The sequence below is a fragment of the Pan troglodytes genome, chromosome 8 (genome assembly GCF_028858775.2).
Source record: "Pan troglodytes isolate AG18354 chromosome 8, NHGRI_mPanTro3-v2.0_pri, whole genome shotgun sequence".
Classification (NCBI taxonomy): Eukaryota; Metazoa; Chordata; class Mammalia; order Primates; family Hominidae; genus Pan; species Pan troglodytes.
In genome coordinates, this window is record NC_072406.2 from 60,662,309 (window position 1) to 60,684,148 (window position 21,840).

The 21,840-nt window shown below is 37.2% G+C and overlaps 1 protein-coding gene across 27 annotated transcripts in view; it reads left to right on the forward strand.

The window, feature by feature from the left end:
• Nucleotides 1-21,840, forward strand: part of MAPK8 (mitogen-activated protein kinase 8) — a 127,986-nt gene that overhangs the window by 50,680 nt on the left and 55,466 nt on the right. For 6 of the 27 annotated variants that reach the window (XM_054659545.2, XM_054659547.2, XM_054659540.2 and 3 more), the window contains one exon: nt 5,418-5,462. The exons of the other annotated variants lie outside the window; for them this stretch is intronic. The gene's annotated coding sequence lies outside the window, so the exon portion shown is untranslated. The remainder of the gene's footprint in view (nt 1-5,417; nt 5,463-21,840) is intronic. 27 annotated transcript variants of the gene reach the window in all.

Here is a 21,840-nt window from a genome sequence, read left to right on the forward strand (position 1 = left end):
ATTATTTATTAGCTTATTTTATCTCTTTTAAAAATACGCATTTTAAGTGTGTACATTTTCTTCAGTATACTGCACCAGCGGATCCACAGGTTTTCATTTTTTAAGTTAATTTATCTCAGTTTTCATTTTTAGTAGTTTTCTGTTTATAATTTGCTGTTGTAATTCAGATACATTTAGTTTTGTCATTTTTTAAAAGCTTGTTACACATAGTTTTGTAAGCTGTGATCATTTTAGTGTTTAAGTTCTTTGCAGGTCTTTTTCTCTTGTCTGTGTCAAGAGTTTCTTGACAATTTGGGGGGCTAGCCCTATCAGATATCGATATATTATAAAATGAAAATAATTAAACATTGTGATATTGGTACAAAGGTAGAAAATAGACAGTGGAAAGAATAGAGTACCCAGAACCACCCATTCCCTGCCTATTTGAATACTTTCTATGTGACAGAACACCATTGCAGATCACTAAGGAAAGGGCTTCAATGACTTGTGCTAGGATAATCGGACAGACACATGAAAAAAAATAAATTGGATACCTTCCTCACATCGTATAAAAATCAGTTCCAGGTTGAATAAATACCTCTATGTAAAAGCCAACAACTGTATAAAGCTTTTAATAACATAAAGAGCATATTATCCATGATTTTAAGGCTGGAAAGATTCTTAATCAAGACACAGAAAGCATGAAAAGGATTGATCAGTTCAGCTACATTGTTTTGGAACTCATCTTTGCCAGAAATCTTTATAAGGGGAGTGAGACAGCAAGCCTCCAACTAGAGAAGATATTTGCAACACATAATTGAGAAAGGACTGTTACAAATTAACCGGGTTTGGCAGCATGCACCTGTAATCCCACTTTCTTGGGAGGCTGAGGCACCAGAATCACTTGAACCTGGGAGATGTAGGTTGCAGTGAGCCGAGATCGTGTCACTGCACTCCAGCCTGGGCTACAAAGTGAGACTCTGTCTAAAAGAAAAAAAAAGAAGAAGGTGTAAAGAACTCGAACAGTTGAACTAGAAAGAGACTTCAAAAAGAGGAAAACTGAAAGGAAAGTATACAGAAAAGATGCCCAGTCTCCTTAGTATTTAAGAGAAGTGCAGACTAAAACCAAGTGAGATATTAGTTACATTTAAAAGTCTGTCAATTCCATGTTGGTGTTACCCCTTTGGAAAATTGGTTTTTTTTATCACCTAAAATAGTTGAACAGGTGCTTATCCTATGGCCCAGCAGATTAACTCGTAGATACCCTAGAAGTTAGGGTAAATAACCCTAGAAAAGCATAAGCAAATGTGTGGGGGAGGCATCTACAAGAATGTTCATAGCAACATTTTTTATCATAGCCTAAAATTGGAAACAACCTAAATAAATATCCCTCAGTAGTAGATTAGATAAACTGTGGTATATTCATGTAGTGGAATATCATTCCATAGGCCCAATTTGTGAACTACAGCCACACACACTCTCACACGCATGTATCACAGTTATAAAATCAGGTGAAAGAAGCAAACGCAAAAGGATATGTATGCCATGATTTCTTTTATATGAAGTTTGGTAAGAGCCAAAACCGAAAAATATGACTGGGATAAATACTTAGATTGTGAAGTTACAAAGAAAAGCAAGGCAATGATTTCCACAAACTTTAGGATAAATGGTACCTCTTGGGTGTGAGAGGAGGAGATGATTATGGGGGGAATTTTAAGGGATTGGTAATGGGTGATGGTTACACTGGTGTTCATTCTTTTTTTAAGTGTGTGTATATACAGAATACGCTTTGTTATGTAATAGTTTTTGTAAGATGCATTTTTTGTACATTTCTATGCCAGTTATCTGTAATCATGATGAAGTGGTTGACTTTTTTTTAAAGGAAAATATAAATAACCAAAATCAATAAAAAGGAAAAGACCTGATTGATTAATATTATGCAAACAGCATCAGACCAGCTACTTTTATACATGAATTCTATCGAGGAACGTGACCCACTTTTTAGAGTTCCACTTTTGTATTTCCGTACGTCTGTTGCATATTACCCCGATCACATTAATAGGGTCTCCAAATTAACACGTCTAAAATCAGTGTTTTTATCTTTTTGCTTTTCCAGTGTGTCACTTGATAGTCTGTTTGTTCTTGGTTGACTGCCCTTAGTTGACTTATGACTGCCTCTGTAATTATCTTATAATGATTTCATTTTCCTTATGTTCTCAGCTGTTTTCCACTTCCCTCCTCCCACAATCTCTTATTGCTCCACAGGACCTCATGTCCTTTTCTAGGGTGAAAACAGCCACTGAACATGAATTATTTCAGTTTACCTTTCCTAGGCTTGAATGCTTCCCTGTTGCTTTCAGAATAATACTTATACTTTTAAAAAAGGAAATGTATTATAGCTATCATCACTTTCACACTTTAAAGCAAATAAAGTTTTTACCACTTCATACTACTAACATTGCTCTCTCGTACTATTATACTTCTCTAAGTTTTCCTTTCTACCCTGATGACCGTTGTGCATTTCTTCTTCCATCCATGCCTTTCTTCTTTCTTTCCCCTGGGGCGTAGAGGGGAGCTTACTTATAGGTCTTCCCTAAGGTGCTGTCCTTAGTCTGCATCTTTCTTCTTACTAATTTGTATGTAAAATGAGAATTTATGTGACACAGTAAGTATGTTTTCTACTTGGGTTAATAATATCACTACGCTTCCTGGCATGCAGACTGAAATTTCTTGAGTTCTAGCTTCTTCCTCATTGCCTCTATAGCCAGTTGACTAGCAAATTTCATTGATTCTTTCCAAAACTTCAGAAAATTTTCCTCATTTTCATTGACATGACCACCTTTATTTGCCTTGCTTAATGTCCTCAGATGTGGTTTGCCAGTGGTCTGTGATGCAAAAGTAAATTCATCGTACCTTTTTCCAGCTTTATTTCCTGCAGTGGATCCTTTATGAAACCTGTATGCCCAGCAAAATGGAATATTTTTCTTTGACAGTTGCTGGTTTTGCCTCTGTTCTTTCCTCTCACTATTCATTCCCTTCACCATATCCCCCATCCCTTCTACCTCTTTTCTCCTTACACAATGAGTCTTAGAAAGAAAGATACGGAAGTGAAAATTACCTTTCTTCAGGACAGATTCTTAGCCTCAAAGATATCTGTAGCATTTCATTTGTATCTTTTCTGACCCTTGTTTCTGCCTTGCTTTAAAATGAACTTTGAGTGTTTTATTTCTACTAACTAGTTTCTCTATTTCTTGGGATCAGGGAGTCATCTTTGTGTCCCAGACTCAGAAGAGGAAATCATATACTGTTCATGTGAATTAATGGGGAACAAATACAAAAAAACCACATTTTCTTTTTATTAGCCTCTATTTTGGGGGTGGGGGGTGGGAAGTGGGTAGGGGTTTCTAAAATCATTAAATTTTAGTTAAGAGCGATCTTACCACTAATTTATTCCAAGACCATAGTTTTATGAACAAGAAAAATGTGCCTCCAAAATTTAAGTGGATTCCACTGTATCACACTGCTCACATAATTTGTGATTTCCAAAATTTTATTAGTTTTTTTTTTTTTTTTTTTTTTTTTTTGAGATGGAGTTTCACTCTTGTTGCCCAGGCTGGAGGGCAATAATGGCGTGATCTTGGCTCACTGCAACCTCCACCTCCCGGGTTCAAACAATTCTCCTGCCTCAGCCTCCTGAGTAGCTGGGATTACAGGCGCCTGCCACCACGCCCAGCTGATTTTTGTAGTTTTAGTATGGACGGGGTTTCACCATGTTGGCCAGGCTGGTCTCGAACTCCTGACTTCATGATCCGCCCACTTCGGCCTCCCAAAGTTTTGGGATTACAGGCATGAACCACCACACCTAGCGTGGTATTTATTTTTTAGAAATGGGGCCTCGCTGTGTTGCCCAGACTGGAGTGCAGTAGCTATTCACTGGCCTGAACATAATGCACTGCAGCCTTGAACTCTTGGCGTCTAGCCATCCTCACGCCTCAGCCTCCTGAGTACTGAAAATTTTAAGGTCATTTTGCCTTCAGTCCCACATGGGAGCAGGAGTCCTAGGTGAGCTGGGGTTGCCATAACCATAATTGAATGTGAGTCCCCTGGCAGAAAGGTAACCTTCTTTTCTTTATATGAGCTCATAGAAATTCATTTATCTATTCCTATTTCTCTTTTCTCCCCACCTTTGGCTTTGGTAGCTGGAGCTGGTAAGAAATCTTTCTTATTTTCTGTAATGTGTTTTATAAATTATGTGTGGTCTAATGATTATATGGTTGTAAGAAAAATACCATAAAGGAAGAGTGTTTGTCCTTAGTTTTCATCTTTAGTTATCCATAAAATCTGAACTCTACCCTGAAAAATTTGTCGTCATTGTATTTTTCATCTTTCCTCGATATCTACTTGTTAGTTCAATACTATCGTTTATCAATTTTAATGTACTGTTCCAAAGAACATATTTGTTACTGTTTTCATAGAGAATTGAGCAGTAGGACGTTTTTCTTACAGAATTAAACTTACATTTTTCTCCATCCACTAGATGGCTCAAGTGCACCACTTTGGCAGCTCAGATTGATCCTTGCTTGCTTTGCTTGTAGTTTCTACTTTGAGTACTGTTTGCTTTTTAAAAACTGGATGAGCCCTTACCTGAACCTAGCTTTACATATATGTGATGGCAGATTTCCTCGCATTTTCTGATTATTTACAGACTTCTGAAAAGCTGGTGAAGTGTTCTTCATATCCATAGTGAAAAGTGCATTACAGTGCTTAGAAGATTTTGTTTTTTGCTTTTAAGTTATTTTAGACTTTAATTCAATTGCCAATAATCTATTTAGATTTCTTCAAACTAGGCATGCAGTTAATAATTCATCCATTTCTTCCTGATTCATAGTCATTTGGAGTCATTTTCCAGCACATGGTGGTACCTCAGGAGTTTTTGAGGCACACAGGGCTATTTGCTTCAGTTCTGTAGTAATATTTATTTAGTGTTTTTGTGCTTGGCATTGTATGGGGCAGTGGAGGGAAATACCAGGATGACTAAAGAGGATATTTTCATCAGCAGGGAGCTCACTGCGTTAATTCGTTTCCTTAAGTTTCCTTTTTTATTATTTTTTTTATTTTCCCTGAAAGCACACATTGGTATCTTGAGTTTTTGAAGCCAAATAATGAGTATAATGAAATGGCTCATTAGAGCTTATGTTTGTAACCAACCCTGAGGAGAATTTTGTTTTTGACATTGACCCTGTTGATATTGCCTGAAAAAACTTAAAAAAAAAAAACTGAATTCTTTAGAAATATTTTATGCTTATGGCTTTCTGTTTTGAGTTAAGTAAAAAGGAAAAGGAATTAAGATTTGTTGAATGCTTATCATGTGCCAGTTTCTTACTTAATTTGATGCTCTCAATAATTTGGAAGACAAATACAAATATCTCTATTTACAGATGAAGAAACTAAGGAATCAGAAGTTGCCTAGGATCAAAGAAACAGTAAGTTAGAGAGGCAAACTCTTTGTGATATCAAGGGTTGTTTTTTATTTTTTTGCCCAAGAGAAAATAATTATTTTCTGAAATGGCAGAAACATTTGTAATATCAACTAGTTGGATACTTTCATATCCTAAAGACAGAAAACTCCAAACAAAGGATTGATTGCCTCTCACAGTTGATCTTTGAGATTATAAACAAATATTCTTGCCAAGCTAGAGCAATCAGTCATACTGGTATCTCTTTTACAGATACCTTTAGAATGACAGCAAACACTATAAAATTGATTTTTCCAGAGAAAGTGTTTGCACCTAATAATCTTATTTTTCAGGAATAATAACTGAATTATTTCATCAGTTTGAAAATATAGTGTACGACTTAAAGGAGAATGGCAAGTTATTGATGTAAATACACATTATTTACAATATTATAACTAGATTACATTACAAATATTGTAACAACAATTTGTCTTTATAAAATCCCCTTGATTTCTCTTTATTGTTTAAGAGTCCTTGCGGCTAAGCTGTGTAAAACAGGAAATATGGCTGTTTGCCAGTGTTCTTAAGGAAGCAGGAGTGAAGTAAAGCAAACAATACAAAAGGGGTTTGTTTAAAGGATGTACTTAATTTCTGTGGCTGTGGTATCATTTTTCTGGCTCTGTTGTCTTTGTCCTTTTTCACTGCATCAGAATACAGCCATTAGGTACATATCCTTCAAAGTTTTAAAAGTTGAAATTGTACTTTCACAACTATTAAAACAAAAATAACCAGTAATGCGAACTGAACCCAAAGATATCTAAGATAAATATCCTCCCATGACTGTAAATTTGTATCCTCCATATCCCCTTAGAAATTTTCGTATGCATTGACTAGATTTATTGATATTTTTGTTCTTTTTTAATGTATTATCAGATATTGCCATCAGTACTATTACCGCATTTACACAATGTTGCCTTGTGTGGAAATTCTAAACCTTTGCTAACTCTTGGTAACCAAAATAACAATAAACTAGAGAGATTATTATCCCATCTTTTGAGAGAAATGTAAAATTATTCATTTGTCTATAAAGAATCTTTGACAAAAGTATTTTTTAAAGCATATTGAATCCTAGCCATTTTATTATTATTAGCTGTGTACCTAAATGATATTTTAGATATGAGTATAAGGAAGACAAACTTTAGGTTGTCAAAGAATGAGCATGTCTCATGTGTTACAGTCATGGCATGACAGTTGGATTACAATTATCTCTTGATGAATCAACTTCATCTAAACCTTAATTGCATATTAAATTATTTAGTCATTTCCTGATTCAGTAATGAGAAGTCAGAATATATAGTAATTTACTGGGTAGCATGTTACATGCCATAGCTTGCGGAATGTACTTGATCAGTAAAGTCCACAATAAATCAAAGACAAATGAGAAAATTCTTTTAGAATTCAGTGTTTTTTTTTTCCTTAATTTGAAGTCACTTTAAATGCTCTTATGTAGTAAGAAAAGAACCCTAGGTATATTTAAATACTTAACCTGCTATAACTTTTTGTTGGAAAGGAGGTACATTTTTTTTTATGAGTATTTTTTTCCCATGGGAAAAAAAATAACTTTGGTGATGCAGTATGCCTTTATCTGTGTATTGTTAAAAACTAAACTAAACAAAAAAAACCCCTAAGAACCTTTAAACTTAACAAAGTTTATTTGAGCAGGAAAAAGGTTCTAGAAGCAGACAGCACTCTAAGATGGTTCAGAATACTACCACTTACAACTGGTGAGCTGTTCTAATAACAGGGAAAAATAGGAAATGTCATACAGAAATTACCTGATTGGTGCAGCTTGGTGTTTGCCTTATTTGGGCATAATCTAGCAGCTTTTAACCTGGGATTGGCTGAGACTCAGATGTGTGGTTATAAGGGTATACTCCTAAGTTAGGTTATAACTTGTTTACACATCAAGCTAGAGTACAGTTAACAGTGTATGGAGGCAGCTTTGGGCCAAATCTGATTGAACGGTATAAAAATAAGTTTTGCAAATATTTATCCTTACCACATGAGTTACATCCTAATATTCTTTATTCTCTTCTATTTCACTAAAAAAAATTCAGATCCACCAAATTCATTTCATGACCCATCGGTGTGTTGGAGCTCGTTAGTTTGGAAAACACTGCCATATAGGGTTGAAAATTTTTTTTTCTTTTTTTACCCTGTTAACAACTGACTAGTCTGAAGGAGCTCAAATATTTGGAAAGCTTTATTAGTGCAGTTTAGTAGCTGGCTTTTAAAAAAAAAAGTTGCTTTCTAGAATCCTCCCTGCTACATAATCACCAAATGTTATTTCAATATTGTTTTCCTAACTTGAAAATTTAACTGAATGACTAGAAGGTGTTGGACCAAGAAATATCTGAAATACCAAGCCCACAAAGGAAAATTTAATATTGATTGAGGTATCATGGTTATTTGTGCACCCTTAAAATTAAGCCAATTTTAGTTGATAGAAGTTTCAGCTGGGTGTAGTAGCACAGCACTTTGGGAGGCCAAGGCAGGAGGATCACTTGAGGCCAAGAGTTTGAGACCAGCTTGGGCAACAGAATGAGACCCCATCTATACAATTTTAAAATTAAGCAAGCTTGGTGGTACACGCCTGTAGTCCTAGCTATTCAGGAGGCTGAGATGGGAGGATTGCTTAAGCCCAGGAGTTTGGGGCTGCAAGTGAGCCATGCTTGTGCCATTGCATTCCAGCCTGGGTGGCAGAGTGAGATCTTGTTTAAAAATTAAAAATAAATAAATAAATAAATACATATATAGGTTTATATATATATATAAATTTCAAGTTAATTGTTTAAAGGATGTCATTAACCAAAACTAAGCATCAGTCTTTGGTAATGAAAGCATTCTAAAAGTCTTTCTTTTAGATAGATTGAAAAGTCTATCTTGCAGACAAAGATAATTTTATTAATCATAAGTAACATTATTATGAAAAGTATTTGTGAATATTAATAACTCAGTTTCTTCACTTATGTTGAGTTGCTTTACATGTTTTATCTTTGCATAATCTGTAAACTTGATGTTTCTTAGTTGACAGAATAAGTTTACAGTTAGATATATAGGTAACTTTTAGTTCAATATTTTAAAAATTGTGTCATGAGAAGTATAAATAAAATTCAACGAAAGATACCATTTCTTGGCCTTATATAATGGCATATATTTGAACACTTGGAGATAGTGGAAAAGGGCATTTCACATAAGGGGACAGAGGCATCAAGGCAGAAGAGCTTAATATGGTCCAGGAATAAAACATTCAACTGGATGGGCTTTGTTCTAAAGGCAGTTTTTGAGAGAAGAGAGAATTAAATTAACTTATATTACAATACCTACTTGCTACAGGAGATAATGGGTGGATTTGAAGGCAGTGAAATTAGGCAGAGAGAGTAGTTAAAAAATCATTGAAATATTTTAGAGAAGAAATGAGATTGAAGTAGGACAGTGTCTAAGGAAATAAAAAGTAATTTATCAAGACAGTAAAATTAACACAATTTGGCAGCTGATTAGATTAATTCAAAAATATTTGAGTGTGTGCTGTGCAATTCTGGGAATCCAACTGTGAACAAAATGCATGCTCTTTACCCTTACATGTGTTTTAGTCCAATGGGAAGCACAGACATTTCAATTCAGGGTAATACATGTGCTGCCATGGAGAAAGACCCAGTGTTGTCTTGGGAGTGAGTATACTGACTGAACTTGAAGCCTCAGGGATGAGTAGGTAAAGTTGGGGTTAGAGTGTGTTACAGATTCCTCCCTGTCCTCTCCCCGCATGTTGGCTTGGAGGTGAAAAGATTGTGGTACTTTTAAAGCAGTTAATTGTGGCTGGATCCTGGGATTGGAGAGGGAGGAGGATCTGGTAAGAGAGGGCCAGGGCCAAATCATCCAGAGTCCTGAAGTTCCTGGAATCCCCTAGTTCTTGGTCCACAGCCCTAATGAAGCCTTGGATTTTATCTTAGGAACAGAAATTAACCGTGGTACGATTTTAAGCAAGGGAGATTCAGGGTCAAAATTGCATGTTAGAAGAATTATTTTAGCTAAGAATGTCTTAGTTATAAGTCAGAAACTTAAGCAAAAGACAAAGAAAGTGACCCAGAGGATTCAGCATATGCAGAGGTAGGAAGTGCGGCTGGACTTCACAAAGACTTGGAACCAGACATGGTTCAGTATCAGATGCTTCCTCTTCTGTTGTATCGCATAGTGTCTTGTCTCTCATGTCTGCTTCATTGCTCTGTGTATACTGTCTTCTCTTAACTATACAGCTCTAACTTAACAGCCTCTGAATTTCTCTCCCACTTTCAAGTCCTCTGGAGAGAGTCTGACTGGTTCCTTGTCAGTTGTCTACCCTTGGTTTAATCAGCTGTGCTAAGAGGGCAGGGTCATGTAGCATAAACATGGTGCTTCAAAGCCAACCCCTCTCACAGTTAAGGGGTATGGTGAGTTGTGGGCTAGGCAGAATTCTTAGAAAGAACCAACTTCAGAAGATCATTTTGGCTGCAGAATGAAGAATTGAGGGGAAGGGAACTAAAGGAAGGGGACCTCTTTAAGAGAATACAGTAATCCAGGCAGTAGGTAATACTGGCCTGAATCAGGGGTAAGTAAGAAGAGAACTGATCTGTGGTAGATTAAAGGTTGAATCTCCAGAAGTGTATGTAGATTGGATATTGGAGTATAAAGAGTCAAGGATAGTGTTTGTGTTTCTGGCTTGAATACCTGAATGGATGATGATAGCAATCCCTGAGCTGAAGTAGCATCGCAGCAAATTTAGTGGGGATTGAAGACGAAGAATTTATTTTTGTGCACATGCAGAGTTTGAGATAGCCTCGAGACATCTAAGTGGTAATGATTAGTAGACCCTTGAATGTATGCATCTATAGCAGAGGGAAAAGCTCAATAGTAGATACATATTTGAAATTCTTTAGTGTTAAGTGATAACTAGAGCCATGAGGGTGGATGAAATTGCCATGGGAGAGTGTAACAAGACAAGAGGGCCAAGACAGCCATGAAGAGAATCTGAGGGCTAGCAGAGGGGGGAAAATGAGCCTACAGGGCAGACTGGGAAGGAACAGAAAGGTGTGAGAAAAATCCAGAGTATGCAGTGTTTTTAGAAACCCAAGAAAAGTGCTTCAGGCAGGAGAATGTGGTGAAAGTGTCAGGTGCTGATGAGCAGCATAGGAAAAAGTCAAGTTCTGTTTAGGAGCAAGAAGTTTGTTGATGACCTTGGTGAATGAGCTTAATGGGATTGGTGAATATGGGAAACAGGATTGAGGACTCTGGCAAGTGAAGAAATCAAAATAACAAATATAAACAGTGCTTGAGCTATAAGGAGAAAGAGTGGGTAGAGATGATTATGACAGCGAAGTAAGGTTTTTATGTATTTTTAAAAATATCAGGGTCTTGATCATATTTCAGTGCTAGGAGAAAGAGTGATAATCAGTTGAGCAAGATCAGGAGATTCTTCAGAGCACTATTACATTGTAATGGTGAAGAGTGAAGCAAAAGTATGTGGAAACTAGTTTAGTGAATGGAAGAAGAGGTATTCCCTGACTTTCATTTTCTCTAGGAAGAGGTTGGGATCATTTACAAATAAGGTAAAGTCGAAGACTTAGGGAACAGGAGGACAGTTTGTAATAGATACTGTAGAAATTAGACTAGTGCAACTTGGGATTTTTTTTTTCACTAGCTTAATTAGAGGTCTTAAATTGAAAGCAGCACCAGTATACATCATTGTATTGGTTTTGTTCAGCAGTCTGATTACATGCTTATGTTGTGCTACTTCAGGTTGGTACATTGAGAGTAAGATATTGACATGATGGTGGTCTGACTAATGGAACATGGAATATAAGCTGTGGAAGGAAAGAAGTAAAAGTGAGGACTAATAGAAAAGTGAGTTGTTAAAGGCCTAGAGGTCTTATGTGCAAAGAATAAGTGAGAGTAACTCAGCTTGAGAGGCAGGTCCTAAAATGAGGGTAACACTAAAGGGGAATGGACCAATAGCGTCTTAGGAGATTTTCCTGCATTTGCCTGCATTGCTGGAAGAATGGTATTGCTGATAAAAGAAGTAAACATGGAAGGAAGAGCAAGTTAGTTTTAGAGGGAAGAAAAGTTAGATTTTTACTGTTTCCCCTTTGAGTACCTATGGATCATTCATACTGAGATGACCAAGAGGCAGTTGAAAATATAAGGGAGAAGCCAGGGCTGGAAACAAAATTGGGAGATTATAATTGAACCCATAAATTTACAAAGAATATAAAGTGGTAAGGTCTACTTAGACGCTATGTACATTTAAGGAGTAAGAAATAGAGAAAAGGTGCTTACAAGCTTTGAGAATTTGTGAAGAAACTCAAAAGAGGTTGAAAGGGTTGACCAAGCAGATCACCGGATTTGTGAGTGGCTTTCCAGAGGGTTTAGTGGAGCATGAAAGGAGATTGGAAAGGTTTGAAGAGTAACTGACTTTCTGAAAGTATGTATATTGCCAATGAATGATGTATTATTATATGTGATTTTTAAAATCTCCCCAATATACTGATATTTTAAAAATAACTTTAATTTGCTTTTTTATTAAAAAAAATTATTAGCTATAGTCTGGCTTTCTGAAATAGAGTATACTGGTCATTTAATTTGTTAATGCCTCAGGAGTATCATAGTTATCGATTATTACTCAGAGCTATAATATGGTTGGGCCCTTTCAAGTGCTGTTAAGACCATTTGTTTTTGTACTGAATGCCTTCAGTGTGTTGTGTTTTTCAAGGCCTTCTTTCCCTTGTCATTTGTTGCATTAAGTCATTTGACAGTATTATTCAAGGATTTTTTCCCCCCCTCGAAGCACTTTACTGTGTTATAGTTTATAATTATTGGAAGCCTCTGTAGATATATCTGAGGATATGGGGGTTGGTGGGGAGTAGTGTCTCCTACTATAATCATACAAGACAGAATACTTCTGTGGCCTCTGGTCACCAAAATGTATGAAGATTTCTCTCCAACAGACACCAACTGGGTGTCTTCTGATTCAGTTCTATTCTGACATTGTCTTCCTGAAAACAGCATCAGATCCCACAGGTTGAGGTCTCAGTCCCACAACACTGCCCCCCTACTTCAGATGCCAGTCACAGGCATAAGTTGTAGCCTTGTGTCTGACTGAATAGCTATAAATTGGGGTTCCCATGATCCACTCCTTGGGTTCGATTAATTTTCTAGAGTGGCTTACAGAACTCACAGAAATACTTACATTTACCCACTTATTATAAAGGATATTACAGAGAATACAGATGAACAGCTAGATGAACAGACAAGATGCATAACACAAGGAGTGGAGAAGGGGCATGGAGTTTTCATGCCTTCTCCAGCTATGCCACGCTCTGGGAACCTGCATGTGTTAATGTTATCCAGAAGCCCACAAAACAGTCCTTTAGAATTTTTATGGAAACTTGTTTACTTAGGCATGATTGATTAAATCATTGGCCATTGGTTTATCGACTCAACCTTCAGCTCCTCTCCCCTTCCTAGAGGTTGGAGTAGGACTGAAAGTTTCAACCCTCTAATTATGATTACAAACAGAAAGGAATAGTACCAACATCAAAGACCAAAGGTAGATAAATCTATGAAGATGGGGAGAAACCAGCGCAAAAAGTCTGAAAATTCCAAAAACCAGAACACCTCTTCTCCTCCAAAGGATCACAACTCCTCACCAGCAAGGCAACAAAACTGGATGGAGAATGAGTTTGACGGATTGACAGAAGTAGGCTTCAGAAGGTGGGTACTAACAAACTCCTCCAAGCTAAAGGAGCATATTCTAACCCAATGTAAGGAAGCTAAGAACCTGGAAAAAAGGTTAGACAAATTGCTAACTAGAATAACCAGCTTAGAGAAGAATTTAAATGACCTGATGGAACTGAAAAACACAGCACGAGAACTTCGTGAAGCATACACAAGTATCAGTAGCTGAATTGATCAAGTGGAAGAAAGGATATCAGAGATTGAAGATTAACTCAACGAAATAAACTAAGAAGACCAGATTAGAGAGAAAAAAAAAAAGAGTGAAAAGAAACAAATAAAGCCTCCAAGAAATATGGAACTATGTGAAAAGACCCAATCTACGTTTGATTGGTGTACCTGAAAGTGACCGGGAGAATGGAACCAAGTTGGAAAACACTCTTCAGGATATTATCCAGGAGAAGTTCCCCAACCTAGCAAGGCAGACCAACAACATTCAAATTCGGGAAAATACAGAGAACACCACAAAGACATTCCTCGAGAAGAGCAGCCCCAAGACACATAATTGCCAATTCATCAAGGTTGAAATGAAGGAAAAAATCTTAAGGGCAGCCAGAGAGAAAGGTCGGGTTACCCACAAAGGGAAGCCCATCAGACTAACAGTGAATCTCTTTGGCAGAAACCCTACAAGCCAGAATAGAGTGGGGGCTAATATTCAACATTCTTAAAGAAAAGAATTTTCAATCGAGAATTTCATATCCAGCCAAACTAAGCTTAATAAACTAAGGATAAATAAAATCCTTTACAGACAAGCAACTGCTGAGAGATTTTGTCACCACCAGGCCTGCCTTACAGGAGCTCCTGAAGGAAGCACTAAACATGGAAAGGAACAACTGGTACTAGCCACTGCAAAAACATACCAAATTGTAAAGACCATCAATGCTATGAAGAAACTGCATCAACTAATGGGCAAAATAACCAGCTAGCATCATAATGACAGGATCAAATTCACACATAACAATATTAACCTTAAGGGTAAACAGACTAAATGCCTCCATTAAAAGACACAGACTGGCAAATTCGTTAAAGAGTCAAGACCTATCAGTGTGCTATATTCAGGAGACCCATTTCACGTGCAAAGACACACATAAGCTCAAAATAAAGGGGTGGAGGAAGATTTACCAAGTAAATTGAAAGCAAAAAAAAAAAAAAAAAAAAAAAAAAAAAAAAAAAAAAGCCAGGGTTGCAATCCTAGTCTCTGATAAAAGAGACTTTAGATCAAAAGAGACAAAAAAGGGCATTACATAATGGGAAAGAGATGAATGAAACATGAAGAGCTAACTATCCTAAATATATATGCACCTAATACAGTAGCACCCAGATTCATAAAGCAAGTTCTTAAAGACCTAGAGACAGACTCCCACACAATAATAGTGGGAGACTTTAACACCCCACTGTCAATATTAGATAGATCAACGAGACAGAAAATTAACAATGATATCCAGGAGTTGAACTCAGCTCTGGACCAAGCAGACCTAATAGACGCCTACAGAACTCTCCACCCCAAATCAACAGAATATATGTTCTCCTCAGCACCACATCACACTTATACTAAAATTGACCACATAAGTGGAGGTAAAACACTTCTCAGTAAATGCAAGAGAACAGAAATCATAACAAGTCTCTCAGACCACAGTGCAGTCAAATTAGAGCTCAGGATTAAGAAACTCACTCAAAAACGCACAACTACATGGAAACTGAGCAACCTGCTCCTGAATGACTACTGGATAAATAACGAAATGAAAGCAGAAATAAAGATGTTCTTTGAAACCAGTGAGAACAAAGACACAATGTAGGAGAATCTCTGGGACACATTTTAAGCAGTGCCTAGAGGAAGATTTATAGCACTAAATGCCCACAAGAGAAAGCAGGAAAGATCCAAAATCCGACACCCTAACATCACAATTAAAAGAACTAGAGAAGCAAGAGCAAACAAATTCAAAAGCTAGCAGAAGACAAAAAATAACTAAGATCAGAGCAGAACTGAAGGAGATAGAGACATGAAAAACCCTAAAAAATCAATGAATTCAGGAGCTGGTTTTTTGAAAAGATCAACAAAATAGACCGCTAGCCAGACTAATAAAGAAGAAAAGAGAGAAGACTCAAATAGATACAATAGAAAATGATAAAGGGGATATCACCACTGATCCCACAGAAATACAAACTACCGTCAGAGAATACTATAAACACCTCTATGCAAATAAACTAGAAAATCTAGAAGAAATGGAGAAATTCCTGAACATATACACCCTCCCAAGACTAAACCAGGAAAAAGTTGAATCCCTGAATAGACCAATAACAAGTTCTGAAATTGAGGCAGTACTTAATAGCCTGCTAACCAAAAAAAGCCCAGGACCAGATGGATTCACAATTGAATTCTACCAGAGGTACAAAGAGGAGCTGGTACCATTCCTTCTGAAACTACTCCAAACAATAGAAAAAGAGGGACTCCTCTGTAACTCATTTTATGAGGCCAGAATCATCCTGATACCAAAACCTGGCAGAGACACAATAAAAAAACAAAATTTCAGGCCAATATCCCTGATGAACATTGATGTGAAAATCCTCAATAAACTACTGGCAAACCAAATCCAGCAGCACATCAAAAAGCTTATCCACCATGATCAAGTCTGCTTCATCCCTGGGATGCAAGGCTGGTTCAACATATGCAAATCAATAAACATAATCCATCATATAAACAGAACCAATGACAAAAACCACATGATTATCTGAATAGATGCAGAAAAGTCCTTTGACAAAATTCAACAGCCCCTCATGCTAAATACTCTCAATAAACTAGGTATTGATGGAACATATCTCAAAATAATAAGAGCTATTTATGACAAACCCACAGCCAATATTGTACTGATTGGGCAAAAACGGGAAGCATTCCGTTTGAAAACCGGCACAAGACAAGGATGCACTCTCTCACCACTCCTATTCAACATAGTATTGGAAGTTCTGGCCAGGGCAATCAGGCAAGAGAAAGAAATAAAGGGTATTCAGTTAGGAAAAGTGGAATTCAAATTGTCTTTGTTTGCAGATGACATGATTGTATATTTAAAAAACCCCATTGTCTCAGCCCAAAATCTTAAGCTGATAAGCAACATCAACAAAGTCTCAGGATACAAAATCAATGTGCAAAAATCACAAACATTCCTATACATCAATAACAGACAAACAACCAAATCATGAGTGAACTCCCATTCACAGTTGCTACAAAGAGAGTAAAATAAAATACCTAGGTATGCAACTTACAAGGGATGTGAAGGAACTCTTCAAGGAGAACTACAAAGCATTGCTCAAGGAAATAAGAGGGGACACAAACAAATGGAAAAACATTCCATGCCCATGGATAGGAAGAATCAGTATCATGAAAATGGCCATACTGCCCAAAATAATTTATAGATTCATTGGTATCCCCATCAAACTACCATTGACTTTCTTCACAGAATTAGAAGAAACTACTTTAAATTTCATGTAGAACCAAAATAGAGCCCACATAGCCAAGACAATCCTAAGCAAAAAGAACAAAATTAGAGGCATCATGCTACCTGACTTCAAACTATACTACAAGGCTACAGTAACTAAAACAGTATGGTACTGATACCAAAACAGATATATAGACCAATGGAACAGAACAGCAGCCTCAGAAATAACACCACACATCTACAACCATATGATCTTTGACAAACCTACAAAAACAAGCAGTGGGGAAAGGATTCCCTGTTTAATAGATGGTGTTGGGAAAACTGGCTAGCCATATGCAGAAAGCTGAAACCGGATTCCTTCCTTACACCTTATACAAAAATTAACTCAAGATGGATTAAAGACTTAAATGTAAGACCTAAAACCGTAAAAATCCTAGAGGAAAACCTAGGCGTACCATTCAGGACATAGGCATGGGCAAAGACTTCATGACTAAATCACCAAAAGCAATTGCAACAAAAGCCAAAATTGATAAATGGTATCTAATTAAAGAGTTTCTGCACAGCAAAAGAAACTATTATCAGAGTGAACAAGCAGCCTACAGAATGGGAGAAAATTTTTGCAGTCTATCCATCTGACAAAGCGCTAATATCCAGAATCTACAAAGAACTTAAACAAATTTACAAGAAAAAAACAACCCCATCAAAAAGCGGGCGAAGCATATGGAGAGACACTTCTCAAAAGAAGACATTTATGCAGCCAACAAACATGTGAAAAAATGCTCATCATCACTGGTCATTAGAGAAATGCAAATCAGAAACCACAATGAGATACCATCTCACTCCAGTTAGAATGGCAATCATTAAAAAATCAGGAAACAGATGCTGGAGAAATAGGAACACTTTTGCACTGTTGGTGGGAGTGTAAATTAGTTCAACCATTGTGGAAGACAGTGTGGCGATTCCTCAAGGATCTAGAGCTAGAAATACTATTTGACCCAGCAATCCCATTACTGGTTACATAGCCAAAGGATTATAAATCATTCTACTATAAAGACACATGCACATGTATGTTTATTGTGTCACTGTCCACAATAGCAATGACTGGGAACCAACCCAAATGCCCAACAGTGATAGACTGGATAAAGAGAATGTGGCACATATACACCATGGAATACTCTACAGCCGTAAAAAGGATGAGTTCATGTCCTTTGCAGGGACATGGATGAAGCTGGAAACCATGATTCTCAGCAAACTAACAAAAGAACAGAAAACCAAACACCGCATGTTGCCACTTCTAAGTGGGAGTTGAACAATGAGAACACATGGACACAGGGAGGGGAACATCACACACCAGGGCCTGTCAGGGGTTTGGGGGAGGGATAGCATTAGGAGAAATACCTAATGTAGATGACGTGTTGATGGGTGCAGCAAACCACCATGGCACATGTATACCTATGTAACAGACCTGCACATTCTGCACATGTACCCCAGAACTTAAAGTATAATTTAAAAAAAAAGAAAAAAATACATTTCTTGGACCCATGGTAGAAAGACTGATCACTATATCCAGATATCCACTCTGTCACTGCTCTTGGTCAATTGAACCCTTCAACTTTTAGTTGGGTACATGGCTACTTTGCGGTAAGATGTGACTGTGGTGTGTGAGCCAAGCTAATTTGCGCAGAAGGAATTGTGTAGCTTGCAAGTCATATCCTCAGAAGAGAAGATGCTCACCCTTGTCTTCTTCCCACCCCTCCCCTGGATTGGAGAAGAGATACGTTATTGCCCACCACATGGGCAGTAACTCCCTAGGAGGTGACAGAGCGATAGGATAAAAGGAACCTGGGTCCTTGGATAACTTCATGAAATAGACTTACCTTTTCTCTGTGGCTCTCCCACTTAACTCTGGACTATTATATGAGAAAGAAATAAACTAAATTGTTTGAAAAATAAATAAAAGATGAATCGGGAGGGAGTGACTACAAAAGTTCCTTATCAGGAATTCTAATTGGTTTACAGAAATAACATTGGTTAATGATTTTGTATACATTGTTAAATTATAAGGTGTGTGGCATTTTATGTCTTCTTGAGGTCAGTTAGTCTAGAGCTTGAATAGCAAGTGGCTTCAAGGGGTAATTATTTACCTCAAGGGAGAATGAGACATGACTGCTGTTAGATTTTAAATACCTTTTTGGGACTGATAACTTAGGCCCATATTCCTTAGATAAAAAGCTTTCCTTCCCCCCTCCCTCCGCAACCTTTACTCCTTGTGGTCAAAAATCTTTCTTCTCGAAAGCATTGTTAATCAAAATCTAAGTGTCATGATGTCCCTTGTCACCAGGAAAGCTCACTCCCAGGTAGTGCTGTCCCATGTTGATGAGAGAGGAGGAAATGTCTCAGTGAGGAATTTTAAGAGTTCCCAAAAGCTGACTTAGGATGGCATCACAGAGTGGCAGAAATGAGACCTCAGTTAAGTCATTGATGTATATAAGTCATTGCTTGTTGAATCATCCCTAGTCTTTGGAATCCCATGATTTTAGTTTCCTCCAAAGTAAAACAATGAGAGATACATAACATTAAGAATTTGTATTGCAGAAATATAATGCACACATTGACTACAATCAAAAAGTGAATTTACATGTCAGAATGAAAAAAGAACCTATTCATTAGGGAGCCAACAACAAAATCTTGAAAAAAATTAAAACCTGGTTCTTCTTTACAGACTGGTTGTAGCCAGGAAATAATTCAGGATTTAGTCCAAGTGGTAGACAAATAAGAAAACTCAAAAACAATGGTCAGGCTAGAATCTAATAACAGGTGTGTTATAGTTTTCTTATGAAACGTGATTTTTCTGTCTCTAGTCTCCCTTTTATTTTTTTTAAAATATGTAATTATATATATATAAAATGTATATATTTATACTTAGAAATTTTTTCTTTCTTTTAGTAACAGTCTCACTCTGTCACTCAGGCTGTTGTGCAGTGGCATGATTATAGCTCATTGCAGCCTTGAATTCCTGGGCTCAAGTGATCCTCCACCTCAGCCATGAATAGCTGGGCTTACAGGCACAAGCCACTACACCCATCCAGTGCTTCTTTTCTACCGAAGAGAAATAGACCAATTTATTTGCAAAAAAAGTTTTAGAGTTATTATACTTGGCCTGATTTATTTGCATAAAGTGCAGCAAGAGTAGTGATTGGTCATATAGACTAGTTGGCTTTGCCTGAAACTTTTTCGTAAGAAATTTTGGATTAGACTTTTGGAAACTTCTCAAGTCTAAGAAGTCAAGCCAGGGATTAACCATCAGCCTGTGCCTGTAATACTTTCACAGTTTGGTGAATTCTTCTCTTCTTGAAGTCGCAAAATATTTTGATATTCCTGAAACTCTCAGAAAGTGACATTCTTTACATACCGCAAGTCAGGATTCTTGTAAGGGAACAGTATAGACAACTTATTAGGTCAGGTCTTTCCAAGGGGCTTTTTATTGGCTCTATAAAGTCAACCTTAATTCCTCAAAGTAGTTTGATCATATGCTGTTCCAGTTAAACCTTGGTACAATAACCAGTGTCTCCAATGCGTCCTCTTACAAAACAAAGAAAATATTGCACTTATACAAACAACTATATTGTCATAAATGTCATAAAATAAGAATATTCACAAATAGTTCCCAAATTCTGGAGAAAATCAGGTAAAGAGGAAGGTAAATGTTTCACTTTTCCCCACAAAAGTATACTTTACCTAATTGCTATGAGCTATAAATCGCTCAAAAAAAATGTGGACTCTGGCAAAACAAATATGAGAAGAATCAACAATGTTTCAAACAAAAAGTGATTAAAAAATCATTTCAGTCCTCTGTCAGTTCAGTCCCATGTAATTAATTCCTGTTCTGTTTCATGTTGGCTTAGCAATCTTCATTAACATCAGTTTTTTATTCGAATTTTGGAAATTTTTACCTAGTCCAATGGTATCATCTCCATAGTTATCTGAAACCTGTATTCAAGAATACTTGAATATGGTACAAACTCGTATTCAAAGTCCTTTCCACGAATTTCTTTGAAGACACACACTTTAGGATTTGGAGGGAAAGAAAGCTCTTTAAAAAAAAAACAACAACAACAAAAAAAAAACAGACTAGATGCAGTGGCTCACGCCTGTAATCCTAGCCCTTTGGGAGGCTGAGGTGAGCGGATCATGAGGTCAGTAGTTCGAGACCAGCCTGACCAACATGATGAAACACCATCTTTAATAAAAATACAAAAATTAGCCAGGCATGGTGGTGCGCACCTGTAATCCCAGCTACTTGGGAGGCTGAGGCAGGAGAATCACTTGAACCTGGGAGGTGGATGTTGCAGTGAGCCGAGATCATGCCATTGTACTCCACCCTGGGCAACAGAGCGAGACTCCGTCTCAAAAAAAAGACATGGGAATAAAACAGTTTACTGCATATACCAAGGCATATCAGATGTTTAGGAATTGCATACAATTTTGGAACACATACCAATACAACTGTAACTCAAAGAAAGCTGAACACTGTTTCTTCTCTGACAGTGCTTTCCATGTTTGAAATTTGATTTGGGGGAACTGTATCAGATATCAAAGGTTTAAAACACTAGATATGGCTGGGCGTGGTGGCTGACACCTGTAATCCCAGCACTTTGGGAGGCTGAGGCAGGCAGATCACCTGAGGTCAGGGGTTCGAGACCAGCCTAGCTAACATGGTGAAACCCCATATCTACTAAAAGTACAAAAAAATTAGCCAGGCGTGGTGGCATGCACCTGAATGTGAGCTACTTGGGAGGCTGAGGCAAGAGAATCACTTGAACCCAGGAGGAGGTGGTTGCAGTGAGCCAAGATCACGCCAGTGCGCTCCAGCATGGGCGACAGAGCAGGACTCCCATCTAAAATAAATAAATAAATAAATGTAAATTAAACAGATATCAAGATAAGAAAGGTTTGAAATGCTCAGTGTTAAAATAGGATCACAGGTCATTGTAAAACAGTCATTTAAACAAAGTGATAAGTCAGTGATTTTTAAAAAGTCAAAACCTGTGCTCTTTGATTAGCAGGAGACTCCATCAAAGAGTAAGTTTGAGGAGACTGTATCAAAGAGTAAGACTCCATCAAAGACTCACTTTTCCAAATAAGACCTA